General features: G+C 35.4%; 1 pseudogene; it reads left to right on the top strand.

Annotated features, from left to right (window-relative positions):
* The first annotated feature begins 709 nt into the window (after positions 1 to 709).
* Positions 710 to 4,274, top strand: LOC145164591 (very-long-chain 3-oxoacyl-CoA reductase 1 pseudogene; annotated as a pseudogene).
* Positions 4,275 to 19,104: the final 14,830 nt, after the last annotated feature.

Below are 19,104 nucleotides of genomic sequence, written 5' to 3'. Positions count from 1 at the left end.
ACCTTTTAAAAGACTAATAATTTGCTCTTATCTTTTCACTTCTGTTATATCCGGTTTGAAATTGAGATAGAAAATAGAATCGTTTTATTGAGCTTGAAACGTTTTTTTTGGGTCTACATTGTTAATGTAAAAACTTAAATGATTATATGTTTTTGATTTAAAGTTGGATTTGGGATAAGCGACTTAAGCAAGTTAGTTATATTTTTGTTTTGTTATTTTATTATATGAGTTAATTAAAAAAAAGATTAAATATCAAAGTATAAACAATACATACTTTTTAAAATAAAATTTCAAATAAAGAATGAATAAACGTATTAATTGCAATTTACTATCACATTAATTAAATTTAATAATTTACATATATAAATGTAAGTATTATGTGATTTTTAAATTTTAGAAATTGAAATAAAAAAAGCCCATAAATTAATATTTAGATATTATTTATTTCAAAAATATTATAAAATGACACGTATCGAAACCAATGAGAGATTGACATGTGGCAAAATTGATCTTCATTTATTATAATAGGGTAAATGGCACAAAAGTCACTAATGTTTTACCTTTTTCGATATTGACACCGTGTTTTTTTTGTTACAATTAAGTCTATGTTTTCAATTTGTTACGGTTATAACCAGTTGACCGATTTGTTTCAGGTCATCCGGTTGCCACAGTTGACGTGATATGATGACGTGTCAGAAGAAAAAAAAAGATGCAAAAGACATTGTTTTCATTTTTATCCATTTTGACACTAAGTTTTCAATCCTTTTCAATTTTGACACTAAGTTTTCACTTTTCTCAAATTTGTAACATAACTGAAATAAACATATGCAAACACATAAATGCTCCATTTGTTCTATAATATAATAAAACATATGTACAATAGAACATCAAATGGTTTTTCATCACTTTCTTCCAACCACCAAGAACCTCAAAAACTACGGTTCATGGGCTATCATCACCGGAGAAACCAACAGCATCAACAAGCCTTTGCTTTCCAACTAGCTCAAAAAGGTCTTCACCTAATCTTGGGTAGCAGAAACCTATCCAAACTTAAAGAAGTTTATGATGAGATTGTATCGGTACACCCAACCACAAAGATCAAGATTTTCACTGTGGATTTTTCCGATGAGAATATGGTGGTTGGAGTTAGGTAGATGTAGAAAGTAATTTAAGGTGAACAACTGGATGTGGGTATTTTAGTGAATAATGTCAGGGTGAATTGTCTTGCAGCTAGGTTTAGGAATGGCAACAGGGTGGGTTTGGGGCGGGGTATGGTTTCCCAAACCCGCACCGATATCTTTCGGGTATCTTATCGGGGTGCCCCATCGGGTTTTGGGTTTTCCCGTCGGGTTTCGGGTATCTTATTGGGTTTACAACAATTCATAGCGAAATCTTTATTCCGTTTTAAGGTACCCTGCTGTCTTATAAAAATAAGTGTTCTAGCCTCCCTTTTAAATTAAAAATATGACGAATCACTTCAATAAAATAAACTGGACGTTATATTAAAATTATTTTATTTAAGTTTAGATACATCAAAACATAAAAAATGATCATTCACACCAGATTGTTAATAACTAAAAAGATTGTCCACAGTAAGTATTTTATCTTTGAATGTGTGCAACTAACATCAAAAGGACTCGAACACACACACACACACACACACACATATATATATATATATATATATATATATATATATATATATATATATAAGCTTAGGTTATTTTGTTTTTACTAACTATTGTGTGCCAGAATGCATAGATCTGGATCACCGGATGGAATAGAATCAAAGGTCATGATCTGAGGGTCTATGATATTAGAATAGGATAACATGTACCATATAATCATACAAATTTCAGCATAAGGGCATTTTAGTCAATTAACCTATATTAAAAAAGGAAATTTTCGGATTTTTAGGGATAATATCTTCCTTTATTTTTAAAAATCTGAATATTTTAAATTAATTCAAATTTAAAAAATCCGATTTTATTTTGTCAGAATGATAGAATGCCAACCATAAACTGGTAAATATATTTTTCGATTTTATTTTGTCAGAATGACAGAATGCCAATCATAAACGAGTAAATACATTATGAAAGAATACACAAAATTGATTCTTGAACTAATAATATACCAAATAATTACATTGTATGATTGTGATTTATTGAATAATAACAACATTATGAAAGAATAACAAGTGTAAGTCTTAAAAAATAACAGCATTCTTAAACAGTGAGTGTGATCATTCTTTAATTCATTCATCAAGCCTTTCCCATCAGGTCTTCAAGCCATTTCTATCACAAATTCATTGCCACATATTTTGTAGTGATACACTTGTAACAACTGCACGTTAAACATATAACTAATTAACTACAATTTTATCAGAATACAACAATAATATTATTACAGAGTAAACTATTCTTGCAGAATGGTTTTGAATATTCTTAAAGAATTTGTATTATCAAGAATATACCCAACGAACAAAATATTTGAAATATAAATGCAGGAAAAGATCATGTTAATACAAAGATGTATTTTGAATGAATAACTACAAAGATGTATTTTATATCAGATGTGCATATATATATATATATATATATATATATATATATATATATATATATATATATACACGATTGACATAAAAATTCAGTCTCACCTTCTACTATAATATGCTTCTGAGACAATCTTCCAGGCCTTTAAACTGGAAAATGAAGAGGGGGAATCAAGGTCAGAAATTTGAACTTAATAGCAGCTTACAGTATAATGAAATAAACAAAAATATTATAAAAAGGTAAACAATGTCTCAGGAAGAGAGCCTATCAAACAAGATGCATACCATTCTTCTAACCATCGATGGTTAATAAGCTTTATCCTCTTCATTTTCTTTGCAAGCAGGTACTTCTCCCTTATCAAACTGAAAATTAACAGTCTACACTTCCAACCATAACAATATAGAACAAGACATACAAATTACATAAACAGGTGACAAGGAGGAACTGGCTATGCCATCGAATTAACAAGTTTTTATTTCTTATAATTTACAAAAATAACAATTAAGTGCATAAGCCAAAACTGGCTATGAGCAATCATATTTCTGCCTTCATATCAGATTATATATAGCATCTTTTTGCCTTCAGATTAATAAAATATGCCTTTGTAATGATAAATTATGAAATAGAAACCATGGCTCCTGAATTTCAAATTAGGTCAAACAGAAAAAGGAATGAGGAAATTACGAAGTGAATAATGATTACCCAAAAATCGAGAAAAATATAGATGCATCGGCAATTAAGGCTTGTCCTGACCTCACTGGTGATGCCACTGGGTATGGTTTCCAAACGAGATTGACGAGAAGGTCTTATGGATTCTCATGGTAGGTGGTTTAAAAAGTCAAGAATGACGATTGTATAGGAGAAGGAATGACAGTGGAGGCAAGTTCGTTTGCAATTTCTATCTTGAACACCACCGATCAATTCTTCTAGGTCTGTCATTTATTTTGTGGGTTTGATTGTTGTTCTCGGAGAAGAAGAAAGTGGCGATGGCAACTTCAGAGAAGGAGGGTCGCACCGATGATGGATTCTTGTGACGCCGCCAGTGATTCACAACATGTACGTCGTTTGATTTTTTTGTGGTGTGATGCAAAGAAGAAGAACCTGTAGTGATATAAGAGAAAGATTAGGTCAAAAATTTATTTTCTTTCCTTAGTTATAGGATTTCAATTAAATGCTTCTATTAATTTAGAATACAAAATCTCTAAAATAACCTTATTGAATTAAAAAATTATTTAATATTTTCCTAATTTTTGATTGGTGCATTCATGAACATAATAATTTTTAAAAACATTTGAACCTAACTCTCTCTCTCTCTCTCTCTCTCTATATATATATATATATATATATATATATATATATATATATATATATATATATATATATCTATAATCGGGACGGATTGGGTCGGGGCGAGGATAACCTACTCCCTGCCCCGAACCCGATAAAAAACCCGATAACGACCCGAAATGATCGGGTTTCGGGTTTCCCCGTCGGGTTCGGGTTTTGCCATCCCTAGCTAGTTTTTTTCATGAGGTTGAAGAAGAAGTTTAAATGAATGCGATGAAAGTGAATGTGATAGGTAGGAGTTTGGTAACAAGAGTTGTGATTGAAGGAATGGTTGAGAGGAAAAGATGTGTCACTATTAATATTGGTCCGGGTGTTGTCATTGTTGTACCTTCACATCCTCTCTATGTGATCTATGATGCCAACAAAGCGTAAGTTGGTCGTTAGTTGTCTCTTTCTTTCTTTTAATTTGATTCATGGTTCTCTCTTTGTGTTTTAAGATCAAATTAAAGGCATATATGGTTAAATTTTGAGTCAATAAACATGCACTAGGAATGTTTTTACAACCAAAAGGCAAACATGGTTTTGAGTGATGAAAACAAGTTATTTACATACACGAGGCAAGGTCAGAGAAACGATGGAGGATGGACAAAAAAGTCAGTAAAAATACGGGATTAAGGAATAAGTGAAACCCAATGGGTATATACTTTGATAAATTAAGGTTCTATAGTTCAAATCTTATTTACAAATATAGGATAAAAACTATATACAAACAAAGATTTTTATTGATGGGAGTGAAAATTTGATATATTTATTTCATTTATGTTGCAAATTGGAGAAAAAACGAAAACTTAGTATCAAAATTGGAAAACATTGAAAACTTAATTTCAAAACTGCAAAAAAAAAATGAAAACAGTGTCTTTTGCGCCACTTTTTTTTTTTTTTTGCTTATGACACGTCATCATGCTACATCAGCAGTGGCAACCGGATGACTTGAAGCAAACCAGTCAACTGGTCAGAATTGCAACAAAATGAAAAAAAAATAACTTAATTGTAACTAAAAAACATGGTGTTAGAATGGTATACACGGTTTAAAAATAAAATATCATATTTATCCAACCTAAAAGCTAAAATTGGTATTTAACCTTTTTTTAACTTTGACAATATCATATTTGCGCAAATCTGTTTTTTAAACACGTTTCTAAAATTTTATAATCGATTTTCATAGTTTATAATTATTTTAACTTTTTTTAGAGTAGATTAACCATATTGTCCAAATTAATAAAACTCGTTTGACTTAAGATAGATTGACCATTATGCCCTTAACTATCATAACCCTTTTGGAACAAATCCTGACCACGTATATGCAGATACAAATCATATGATCACACACATTAGCTCTTCCTTCTATGTCACCTTCCTCCTGTGTTCAGTGTTCCACGGGAAGAAAGGAATCGAACACAAAGAGTTTTGAACTTCAAATTCAGCCATTGTTATTGATATAAACCATTTCTCTCGAATTAATTTCGGTTTCTTGAAAAGGCTAGTCAAACATGTAAGTCGTTTTCCTCTTCAATTTTGGTTTCAATGATTTGTTGTGAATAATTGGATGTTGATTGTGATTAGTAGGTATTTCGATGGTCCAGTTAATAATGTTATTTTTTTAGCGATTATGATTCTGTTATGAACAATTTGTGTTAGATATGATTGAATTGTATCTAATTCATGGTTCTTACTTCATTGACATTTTCCCACGTGGTGCATTGTATTCACTCGATTGAAGTATTCTCGATGCATGCCTTTGATTTGTTTGTAAAAATAAAGTAACATGAATTGAATTCAATGCAAAACATATAGAGAAATCGAACTTTGGGATGCAATCAAAATGTGATCATTAAGAATCAAATCTAAACATCCTAATCGATCACGAAAAATCAAGAACATAAAACGGAGGTAACATAATTCACAAAAAGAAAATGACAATTGCTAACTATTCTTTGTCAACATTGCTAACTCAAGAATTGATTCTCCACTAATTGTAAGTTTTAAATTGTTTGGAAAAGAGGTGTGAGAACATGTATCGAGGTGCATAAATGAGTAAAGTATGGTTTTGAGGTGTTCGAGGAAAACTCTAATAGAGAACAAACTGATCAAGAAATTAAACTTTAAAGGTTCAATGATGATAAGAGATGAAATCATATAAGGAGCATTTTTTAGGAAAAATGGCACCGTAAAACATAATGTTGCGACAATTTAGTGATTTTGTTTGTTAGTTTTTGTATTCTCCTAATCTTATTACCAAATGTGGTAATTGATTCTTCTGACATATGTTTCTTAATCTGAATTAGATAGGTCATGAGTGACTTACCGTTGAACACATCAAGCAATGTTGAGTTTGTTGAATTTGTGGAAGCAAAGTTGATTTAGATTATGATATTTCCCCTCCTAAACCAGACAAAAAGAAGAAGAAGAAGTAAAAGAAAAAGAAGAAGATAAGAAGAAGAAGAAGAAGAAGAAGAAGAAGAAGAAGAAGTCGTAGAGAAAATAAGTGGAAGTAGAAGAATACGAAGAAGAAAGAGATGAATGAGATGATGATGATAAGAATTATAAGTACTATACAGACTGGTACATAATGATACTGTAATCTTCATTTAAACTTGCATCGAACTTATGATTATAAATATTTGTAACGTGTGATTCATATTCTGAGTGAGGATGTATGTAACATCCCAAATATCACGATAAAATTTCCATTTTTAATTTAAAAGAAACCATTGTTTTCAACCCAAAACCATATCAAATCAAATTGCAGATACAAATATTCCCAAGATCAGGACAACATAAAATCTCCAAAAACATATCATCGAAGGAGGTGTACGATCACGCCTTCGCCTTGCCATGATCATCTGAAGTACCTGAAACAATAAAATTAAACTGTAAGCCAAAGCTTAGTGAGTTACCCCAAGGTACCACCACACAACATAACATATATAACATTGCATTCTGGGTCCAATCAGTCATCGGACTGGAATACCCCTGACCCAATCAGTCATCGGATTGGAATGCCAATATACAACGGGTCCGCTCAGTTATCGGATTGGAATACCCTCGGGTCCACTCACTCATCGGAATGGAATGTCTATTGGCCCACACATAAAGAAGTAAAGCCTCAACCCCAAACCATAACATGTCAACCTATACATAACAGCTAGCATATAACTAGTTAACAGGAAAACAAGCAGATTTACAGATCACTATCGCATAGCAATATCCTATATACCAAGACTCAGTTCTAAAATTTCAATACAACATAGCAACATACTCTAACCATGATACATGATTCAGCGGGCCGACATTGGTGCCTTCGACCCACAAGTACATTGAGGAAAACTCACCTCTCAGTCTGAAAAAGATCATTGAACAGGACACAACTCCAAATATTAGCTCAACTGGTCACTTATTCATCAAATAATGACCCATATCAAATACCACTTAAAATACTGTCGCACCCCCGAACCGAAGAAACGGCGGAAACGTCTGGAGGTTGGGTGACTTCATCTTGTAATACCATCACAGTGTATATAATTGAATCAAGACAACATCATCATCACACATACAATAATACAACCGTCATTGTTTACATCAGTGTTTTGGTTTACAAAATTACATTCCCAAAATGTAAGTGTACGATGATAGCAAAAATACATCAAAATTCATGAGTTCTTGAAGGCCAACCTGCTTAACAATTTCCTGAGAATACAAGTTATTTTGAAAATGGTCAACATATATAATGTTGGTGAGTTCATAAGCATATTTTTATGAAAAGTTTGTATCACTTTGTAAACACCAGAAAATCCGATATTTTATGTAAAAGAAATAATTGGTTTGAACGCTTTGTATCAATTCTTATATTAATGCATGCGTGTTTCTGTTTTGAAAATGTATAACGAGTGTTTTCCAAAATTCCTATGTTTTCCGTTGTAAATAGTAGGTAATTGTATAATGTAAGTTTTCTCAGAAAATCTGATATTTTCTGCTTGTAAAAGTGTTGTGGTATTAAACCCAAAGACCGTAAAATGGTGTTTGTATAGAATTGTAACTGTAGAAACGTATATGTATTCCATAAATTTTACAGTGGAGTTAATTTCTATGTGAGTCGTTATAACCATGCTTAATATGACGGATCTGCCTGTCATGACGTTTTTCAGGCGTCGACTTGTTTAAGGTAAGACATTTGTCACCCTAGATTGGCCTAGTCTAGCTGTAGCGAACGGCTCAGGTGCGGGGATGTCAACCCCGTATAGATCTATACACAAACTCTCGTTGTCCCTCAAGGAGACTCTGGTTATAACTACAAGACTAAAGGTTGTACACTAGGTAGGTATGAATGAAAGAACGTGTCTCACAAGAATCTTAACTATGTTTACGCGAATATTGTATCACACTATGTAATGCAGTAAATAATGTTTCCGTGTATGGTTTAAGTTTACAAGGACCAATAATCATGTAAATGGACTACAAAGGCCCAATAAACATGCCCATTAAGCATGTAAATGGACCACTAAGGCCCAATAAACATGTAATCTATATTCCAGGCCCAATAAGCATGTAAATGGACCACTAAGGCCCAATAAACATGTAATGTGTATTCCGGGCTCAGTTTACATGTAAATGGACCACTAAGGCCCGATAAACATGTAATGTATATTCCATGCGCAATTAAAGTGAAAATCACGTATTTAGCCCTTGTTGTTATTATGCTGTTTGTTTTAGCTCAATTATTTACCAAAACGACATAAAAGGACCACTTTTTGTAATGATGGCATTTTTGGCCCATTAAGCCGAAAATTTATAGCTTAGGCCCATTTTTGGTAAAAATGACACTTTAGGTCCATTTTATAGCTTAGGCCCATTTTTGGTAAAAATGAAAATCTCGTATTTAGCCCTTGTTGTTACATTTTTTGCTCAAATTTGTTTAAAATGACAATTTAATCCACAAAAGTCAAAAATTTACAAATTAATCCCATGAAACCGTAAATGCCCAACTTTAAGCCCATTTTGTGAATATTAACACTTTTGGCTCTTTTAAAACCATAAATACCTTTAAGACCCATTTTTATATAAAAACGACTCTTTTGGTCCTTGTAAAACCGTAAATATCCTAAAGGCTTTACCTTTTTGTTTATTCGTAAAAAATGGCCCCTTAAATGGTTTTGTTTAGTTTTCTAGTGTTCCTCCTTTCACTTCATAGTAAGTTGTATAATGTGTGTTAGTTTACAAACATCACCAAGTTTTGGTAGAGTTTTCGAGATTTATGAAGTTTTAGCACATAATCACAACATATAACATGGAAAACACACATAAACATGCATAAACACATAGGTCTAACACAAAGAAACTTGTATCCTCCCCCAAAACATAGTAAAAACCGAAAATAGGGGGTATGAACTCACTTTGGTTGATGGATTCGGTTTTTGAAGAAGATTGAAGGAGTTTTTCGGCCTAGCTTGCTTCTTGAGAGGAGTTTTCAAACTTAAGGTGTTCTAAGAGCATGAATCACAAAATAAGAGTGGTTTAAGGAGAGATTTTTTGTGTAAACTTGAAGTGAAACCATAGAGTTAAACAAGGACTTACCAAAAAGGATGAATCTTTGTTGAGGAACCCCTTGAAAGCACACACCAGTTCACGATTTTTGGGAGGAAAATAAGAGATTTCTTGGAAGTTTAGAGAGGATTTAATGTTTGAAAAATGGATGAAGTGAGGAGGGGTGGAAGTGCCGAGAGTTTAAGAAGAGAGAAAGAGAGAGAGATTAAGTGGTTTTTACATGATGGTTTAGAGTCTAGAAACATGAGAGGGGTAGGAGAAAAGATTAAACACTGGGCTTGAACTTGATAGCCATCGAAAGCATGTAGCCCAATAAGAATTTTCGGCCCATTGGGCCCACATATGTGTTTACGGCCCAAAATGGCAAAGGAAATGGGTTTTTCGGCCCATTAAAATTAAACAAGTGGTTTTCGGCCCAATAAGGACCATGAAGAGTTTTGTGGCCCAAAACCAATTACTTAGTAAACGTGGGTCCAATTAGGGCCCAAATGAGGTATCTTAACCCAAAAAATCAAGTTGTGGGTTCATTGGCCCATTACGGCCGATAAAAGGATCTTGGTCCAATAAGAGGTTGAACCGGAAAAATTAGGGTTACAATCCAAAATTACGTGATCATAGTGCATTGAACTAGGTTTAGGACTTCACGAGTGAGTTTTAATTTGAATAGTTGTTTTTGAAATGAATAACATGTATAGCATCAATCTTTAAGTTACAAGATACATCAAGAGTTGATCATACATAGATAGAATTTCCTAGCCAAAAATGCTAGTTGTGACATCATTTCCCCGTTAAAGGGCATTTCATCCCGAAATTCTTTTGAAAGTCGATCCTAAGAGCTAGAGAAAAGGTGAGCGTACTTTTGCATCATTTGGTCTTTGCGTTCCCATGTGAATTATGGTCTGCGCTTAGCATTCCATCGAACCTTCACAATCGGAATACGACTTTATTGTGTACGCTTCACTTCCCTGTCTATTATCTCCACCGGCTCTTCGACGAACAGGAGATTCTCGATTATCTCGATCTCATCCAGGGGAACGAAGAGGGTTTTATCTGATAAGTGCCTTTTTCAGTTTTGACACGTGGAAGGCTGGGTGTACGTTGTTAAGTTCTGAGGGTAGGAGTAGTCTGTAGGCAACCAGACTAATCCGGGGCTCAAACGGGCCGATGTATCGTGGGTTTAGTTTTCCCCGCTTTTTAACTCGGATCTTCCCTTTCTAAGGAGAGACCTTCGATAGCACCCGATCTCCGACTTGAACTCCAGAGGCTTTTGCCGTTTATTAGCATAGCTCTTTTGTCGGTCTCGCGATGTTTGGGATCGTGCCTTGCTTTGAACTATTTTTCTCCGTTGTTTCCCGAATGATCTCGGGGCCTGTAAAAGTGTTGTTCAGTGTTTGTCCTCTTGCTAGTTGGGTGTTGGTCATCTCAGCCCAACGCAGAGGTATTCTGCCTTCGCGTCCTATATGGTGAGGTGGATTGATGGTCATGGTTAATGAGGATCGTGTACTTGACGCCCCAAAAGTAGTGCCTCTAAAACCTTAGGCGAACACTATTATCGCTAGGGTTAAGGTCGTGTGATGTAGTTGGCTTCATACTTTTTTGGTTGCCATGGGAGTTTCTTACTGCGGGATTCTGAACTAGTGGGATGTTGATCTTTGCTTGTTTCTGGGGGCAGGTCGAGTAAGTCTTCGTTTCAGGATAGAGGATATCGATCCTTGAGGATGGGTTCGTTTTATTCTTAGTAGTCAGTGGTACTATGGACACTTAACCTTTCCTCTTTATGGGTTGGATAAGAGTTCTCCGAGGTTCGACTCTTGGTTTGATAACTCTCATACTGTCACACCCCCGAACCAGACGGCGGAAACGTCGGAGGGCTCGTGTGACTATCAATTGAAATATCATCACAATGAATATACATGAAACATAACACATTCATCACCAAACATTACAGATTACAGCTGGTATTGTTCACATCAAGTACATTGTCATAGGATACATAAATCCAAAGTATTAATAGTACGATGAGTGACGTTACACAAAATAAATCCATACACACTTGAAAGTCCTTCTGCTTAACGATTACCTGAGAATACAAGTTATTTTGAAAACGGTCAACATATATAATGTTGGTGAGTTCATAAGCATGTTTGAATAAAAGTCTTTGTATTGTTTGTAAAACCCAAAAAATCCGATATTTTCTGTAAAAGTCTGAAAAATGATGTGAAAATCGAGTATAATGCATCTGTGAATTTCATAGTAGTAACATATAGAAATGCAGTTCAAATTTCTTTGTATTCTTTCTGTTGTAAGTAAGTGGTATTTGAATAATAGTATTTCCCCAGAAAATCCGATATTTTCCGATTTGTAAAAATGTCAACGTCTTTGCACTGTAGGAATGTTTTGTATCATTATGACTTTCGAGTTTTTAATCTTCCGTAATGTCTTAATGGAAATGGATCTCTATATGATTCGTAATAATCATACATGATAGTGACTGATTTGCCTGTCTTGGCATTTTTCCAAATGCTGGATTTTCGATCAAGGTTTTGTCACCCTAGACTGGCCTAGTCTAACTGTAGCGAACAACTCAGGTGTGGGGGAGTCACCCCCGTATAGATATATACACAAAATCTCGCTCTCCCTCCAGGAGTCTCTGATTATAACTACAATCTACGGCCATACACTCAATGATGTCAACCGACACGTCTCACTAGATCCCATTTGTTTTCACATGAATTTGTATAATGTCATATGTATTTAGAAGTTCGAACACTATGATGTATGAAATGAAAAGATAATGCCCAACAAGCATGAAGAAAAGGAAACTATGGCCCATTAAACGTGAAAGTTATTTGCAGGCTAAATTAGCATGTAAATGGGCCACTAAGGCCCAATAACATGTAAACGCTAAATTAGGCCCATTTAGCATGTAATTGGGTCATTGAGGCCCAATAGACATGTGATGAATACATTGGGCCCAATAAACATGTAATTGGATCACGAAGGCCCAATAAACATGTATAGCAAATACTAGGCCCAATAATCGCACCATTGTTGTATTTCGTTAAATCGAAATATTTATCCGTAGCGTTATAAAAAGTCCAATGTTTTGCTGTAATAATATTTTTAGTTTGATACGTCAAAATTCTATAATTTGAACCCGTATTTATTAAAAATTACACTTTAGGTCCCTTGAGAACTAATTTGAACATTTAAAGGCTTATTTTACATAAAATGTCATTTTGGTCTATTTTAAATTAAAAACAACATTTTAGTCCATAAATTTATAAAAATCTATATTTTCGCCCCAAATGTTTAGTGATTGACGGGTTTGGCCCAAAAATACATGTAATAACATTTTCAGTCCATTTATGCAGAAAATTGCAATTTCAGCCCTTATTTGCATAAAATGACATTTTCGGCCCAATTTTTATAAAATTAACATTTTTGGTCCAAATCTTGAGATAGTGTCATTTTCAGCCCCTAATCTTGTTTATTCTCACTTTTGGCTCGAGTTTTGATTAAATAACATTTTAATCCCCAAAAATTTACATTTTTGCAAGTTTGGGCCCAATAGGACGTGAGGCCCACATTAAGGCCCAAAATGCCAGTTTTTACACTTTTGACCCTTAGAAAAATATGGTTGTTATAAAAACTTATTTTTAATATAATAATACCCTTTTAGCCCCTATAAAACCGTAGGTGTCACTCTTGACCCCAAACTTTTGTTTATTTGCCAAAAATGATCCTTATACAAGATTTTGTTTGGTTTATCACAACTTAGGCATTTATAACACTTTTAACTTTGTAGTATAGTGTCTAGAGTGTTTTTGTTTGTGATTCTCACTTATTTTTGTTAGAGTTTTATAGATCCATCGAGTTTATCACACAAACACAACAAAAGCCAAGAAAATCACACATAACATGTATAAGTACATAGATCTACACATAAATACTTGTATTCTCCCCCAAAAACAAGTGAAAACCAAAAACAAAGGGGTATGAACTCACATTTGCTTGTTGTTCTCGATTTTGAAGAAGAAATGGAAGAGGTTTCGGTTCTAGCAAGCCTTCCTTGAATAGATCTCGAGCTTATGGGGGTTTTCTAAGAGTATGATCACAAAAATGGTTAGAAGGAGTGATCTTAACATAAGAATGAAGTTATACAACTTAGATATGTAAGGACTTACCAAGGAAAGATGATTTTTGGTGGAAATCTCCTTGAACAACCCTAGATCTTCAAAAATTTGAAGAAGAGAGGAGGTTTTCTAGAGAGAGTGTTCTTGAAAGATTTTTTTAAAGAAAATGAGGTGGTGAGGGTGAGGTTCGGCTGAGAAGAAGAAGAGAGAGGAGAGAGGGAGTGAGGTGATGTGCATGGAGATCCACCATGCAATAAGGAGGTGGCTAACTCTCATTAATCCTCTAATTTCCTTTTATTTTTCTTTTCTTTTACTCATTGGGCCGAGAATGGGCTAAAGAGAAAGGAGGTGGATTAGCTTGGCCCATTTCTAGCCTTGGTTTGAAATTATGTGGCCCAATAATTACTTTTCGGCCCATTAGGCTCATTAGATGGTCCACGACCCATTTGAAAGAAGAAAGGGAGTTTATGGCCCATTAAGGCAAATTAATTCATTTATGGCCTAATAAGGCCCATTAGGGTTAGAATGAATCATTCTAGGCCCAAATGGTCCAAAATGTTATTGATTTATGAATTGGGTCCATTTAGAATCCAAATAGGGTTTCCAAGCCCAATATAGTTGAATTGAATGCTTATTGGTCCATTAGGCCCAATAAGGAAATCCTAGTCCATAATGAACTTGAACCAGGGTCTCTAGGGTTTTCAACTCCCCAATTGACTATTTGGATACTTTGTGTAGAGTTTTGAAGTTCACTTGTGAATCTTGATTTGTTTGTGGTCATAGAATGAACATAGTGTATGATATCAAGTTAGAGTTACAAGTATTATCATAGTTGACGTTTACATGATCACAGAATTTCCTGGCAAAAATGCCAGTTGTGACACATACTTACTGGGTCATTCCATTGACCGGATACCTTTAGTGTTTTTGCTGGCACTAAATGTCCTTGGTGGTCTGGCTATGGGAATGGCTTCATGAGTTGAGTCAATTTCCGAACTCGACTTGCCACGTATAGGGAACATTTCCGAAAGGAATTCCGGAATCCACTTCGGAAAGATTGTAAATCTCTAGGTTACCCTTGATGTCCTTTGCTTATCGTTTCTTTTCTCTATTGTGGGCCAGGAACGAGCGTGGTATTTCTTACATAGGTACTTAGGAGTCTAGCTGCCAGGGATGATTCGGGAATCTGTCCTTATAAGTTGTAAGGATTTCGTTAGTCGATTGGTTAAGGCGTAGGGTCTCTACATGAAATTTGTATGGTGAGGATCAAGCCAGCCCATGTCAAGTGACTCTGTTGGGCTCCTTGCTGTAATAGATGTTGGATTGATTTGGAAGGGATGGTTGTTCGGAATGAGAGTGCGCTCCATGTACACGTTTGTAATGTTCCCGGTTTCGTCCTTGTTATCACTATTGCGAACGTTTTTGCACCACGTTTAGTGAGTATTAGTAGTATGAGTGTTCCGCTTATTAGGGATGGATTTTGGTAACATGGTCCTCACCAGGCCTCTCTATAATCGCTTGGCGGGTATGAATCATGTATAGTTAAGAATGGAAGACTGTCGACTGAAGGGCTCTGTCCTAAATTCACAGCCACACAAAGAACAAGAAATAGAACGGAATCACGCACTCTAAACTTTGATAATCTCAATTATATATGACCATAATATATATACTAAGCCATCGTAGCTTACCTGCAAAGACCCTTATGTCTCGTTCGGACGATATAGTAATCTATAATTATTGACTAAAGCTTTTGAATATCTTTATTGGGAAAACGTACCACTGTTCATAGGTGATTCCGGGAGGGTCTCTCATGTAGCGATTGTCAGCACTCTACCTTCCCTGGCAGAGTTTCTTGTTATTGGACAGTCCTTCCTGAAGTGTACGGATTCATCACATTCGTAACAGGTTGGGCTCCTTCTGATGTTGGGGGTCTGGGGGATTGGTCGCGTTGATGCCCTACAGGAGCGGGTAGGGTGCCCCTTCCTATTTCAATTCTTACATGTAACTTTCGGCATGCTCCATAGTGATGAAAATTACACTTGTTACACTTTGGGAGGGTTCTAACGTATTGATGGACCGGTGCCGGTGTGGCAGGTGTTGTGGCAGCATGAATCGCAATAGTCTATTGTCTCTTTGAGGGTTCTTGTGCTGTTTTATCCTTCCTCTCTTTTCAGGACTTTCTTTTCTTGCTTTTAGGTTTGTGGTCGGGGGTGTTCCTGTAGTAGCCCCTCGTTGGTGCCCTTGGTGATTACTACTCTTGGAGTTGTTGACACCTTTTTCGTTTTCACCTCCCTTTGTGTTGTTGAGTTGTGCCATGAAAGCTGTCACAGCAGTTGTCACCGCGGCTTGGAAGGTAGCAGAGTCTATTCGTAGGATCGGTGTTTTGCCGGTTGGCTGTTTGTTTCCATGGGAGGACATAATTCTGTTGTATGAGGAGAAACGAGCGCGTGAGTAACCATGGTCAGTTCTAGTTGTATCATCTATTTGTATTTGCATTTAAATTTCACGTGTGGTTGTATGATTCTAAATGCTTCGACCTACATCCTGATGATGTATTTGTGGTAAGAGTAGAAATGGACATTGTACGAACGCTAAGTTTATCATAATAGAATATGGCTATCAATACAATTAGTGAATCATGATTGCATGGATTCTTGGAGGGCGCACCTCTCTTGATTTACAACTACTAGTTGTAACGAGGACATAATAAACCTAAGAAGTAGTGCATGTAGTGTAGTGACTCTCATATGCTGAAGTGGCGCACCAGGCGCCCAATTATTTTGCTCATTTCATGAGTGGCCACTTTCGCTCTCGGTTCTGCTAAGGCTGCCCTAGCCTTAGCCTTAATGAGTTGTTGCCTTACGGTGATCACTTCCTCCTCTAAGCAGTGTAGACGGTCGGTGGGGTCTTCCTGCTCTGCAACTGGATTGGTATTGCTCCCGATGGGTAAGGCTCACTACGGATTCCTCTGGCGCCTCCATCCTCGTCTGATTCCTTTTCAGAATCGTCTCCCTCATAGTCCATCTCCAGGTACTCCTCAGGACCCACTTCTAGGTTTTCTTCATGAACCTCTCCTGGTTCTTCCTCGATCCATTTGGTGGTCACTACGGCAGAGTAATAGGGGTCTTCGGGGTGAGGTTCAGCCATGTTGCCTTTGCGAACATGGAGGCGTGAGAAGCGTGTAGAAAGTGTATGTGCGGCGGTTATATGATATCCCAAAATGCTCATATAGTATTTTAATTGTCTATGTTTGAGTTCCTTAAGACTTTTTGGATACGAGGTTGGTAAGTTTCTAGATTCATTGCCCACCATGATCACTCTTAAGCACATGTTGGTCGTATTTTGAATAAATATAGTTGATCAGGCAATATTTACCCCCAATACAACTACATAACTGCCAAGGTTTAACCGCGATGTTCAATTCCTCCAAAGACTTTTACTGTTTCTTATTGTGTCAGTACCCTAAAATGCACACATAGGTATGTATTTTATTTTGTTAAGAGTATTTTAGTCCCAATGTATTTATAGTTGCATATATTATATGATTAGATATGTGAGTTCACTATAAACATTGCTCTGATACCAATCTGTCACACCCCGAACCGAAGAAACGGCGGAAACGTTCGGGGGTTGGGTGACTTCATCTTGTAATACCATCACAGTGTATATAATTGAATCAAGACAACATCATCATCACACATACAATAATACAACCATCATTGTTTACATTAGTGTTTTGGTTTACAAAATTACATTCCCAAAATGTAAGTGTACGATGATAGCAAAAATACATCAAAATCCATGAGTTCTTGAAGGCCAACCTGCTTAACGATTTCCTGAGAATACAAATTATTTTGAAAATGGTCAACATATATAATGTTGGTGAGTTCATAAGCATATTTTTATGAAAAGTTTGTATCACTTTGTAAACACCAGAAAATCCGATATTTTCTGTAAAAGAAATAAGTGGTTTGAACGCTTTGTATCAATTCTTGTATTAATGCATGTGTGTTTCTGTTTTGAAAATGTATAATGAGTGTTTTTCAGAATTCCTATGTTTTCTGTTGTAAATAGAAGGTAAGTGTATAATGTAAGTTTTCCCAGAAATCCGATATTTTCTGCTTGTAAAAGTGTCGTGGTATTAAAACCAAAGACCGTAAAATGGTGTTTGTATAGAATTGTAACTGTAGAAACGTATATGTATTCCGTAAATTTTACAGTGGAATTAATTTCTATGTGAGTCGTTTTAACCATCCTTGATATGACGAATCTGCCTATCATGACGTTTTTCAGGCATCGACTTGTTTAAGGTAAGACATTTGTCAACCTAGACTGGCCTACTCTAGCTGTAGCGAACAGCTCAGGTGCGGGGCTGTCAACCCCGTATAGATCTATACACGAACTATCGCTCTCCCTCCAGGAGACTCTGGTTATAACTACATGACTAAAAGTCGTACACTAGGTAGGTACGAAAGAAAGAACGTGTCTCACAAGAATCTTAACTATGTTTACGCGGATATTGTATCACACTATGTAATGCAGTAAATAATGTTTCCGTGTATGGTTTAGGTTTACAAGGACCAATAAGCATGTAAATGGACTACAAAGGCCCAATAAACATGTAATATATATACCAGGCCCATTAATCATGTAAATGGACCACTAAGGCCCAATAAACATGTAATGTATATTCCAGGCCCAATAAGCATGTAAATGGACCACTAAGGCCCAATAAACATGTAATGTGTATTCCAGGCTCAGTTTACATGTAAATGGACCACTAAGGCCCGATAAACATGTAATGTATATTCCATGCGCAATTAAAGTGAAAATCACGTATTTAGCCCTTGTTGTTATTATGCTGTTTGTTTTAGCTCAATTATTTACCAAAACGACATAAAAGGGCCACTTTTTGTAATGATGGCATTTTTGGCCCATGAAGCCAAAAATTTATAGTTTAGGCACATTTTTGGTAAAAATGACACTTTAGGTCCTTTAAGACCAAAAGTTTACATTTAAGGGCTTACTTTAAATAAAATAACATTTTTAGCCCACTTTGTTAAAATTACATTTTCGGCCCAATTTGATGAAACTTAACATTTACAGCCCAAAGGTATAGAAATTTACCTTTTCGGCCCAAGTTTAATAAACTTGACATTTTCAGCCCTTTTTAACCGAAAATTTACATTTTTGGCTCAAATTTGTTTAAAATGACAATTTAATCCACAACAGTAAAAAATTTACAAATTAATCCCATGAAACCGTGAAGGCCTGACTTTAAGCCCTTTTTGTGAATATTAACACCTTTGGCTCTTTTAAAACCATAAATACCTTTAAGACCCATTTTTATATATAAATGACTCTTTTGGTCCTTGTAAAACCGTGAATATCCTAAAGGCTTCACCTTTTTGTTTATTCGTCAAAAGTGGCCCCTTAAACGGTTTTGTTTAGTTTTCTAGTGTTCCACAACATGTTTACTCCTTTCACTTCATAGTAAGTTGTATAATGTATGTTACTTTACA

The sequence above is a fragment of the Lactuca virosa genome, chromosome 3, assembly GCF_052849685.1.
Source record: "Lactuca virosa cultivar CGN04683 chromosome 3, Lactuca_virosa_CGN04683_v6, whole genome shotgun sequence".
Classification (NCBI taxonomy): domain Eukaryota; kingdom Viridiplantae; phylum Streptophyta; class Magnoliopsida; order Asterales; family Asteraceae; genus Lactuca; species Lactuca virosa.
The sequence above is the reverse complement of the archived record's forward strand: the minus strand, read 5'-3'. Positions and strand labels throughout refer to the sequence as shown.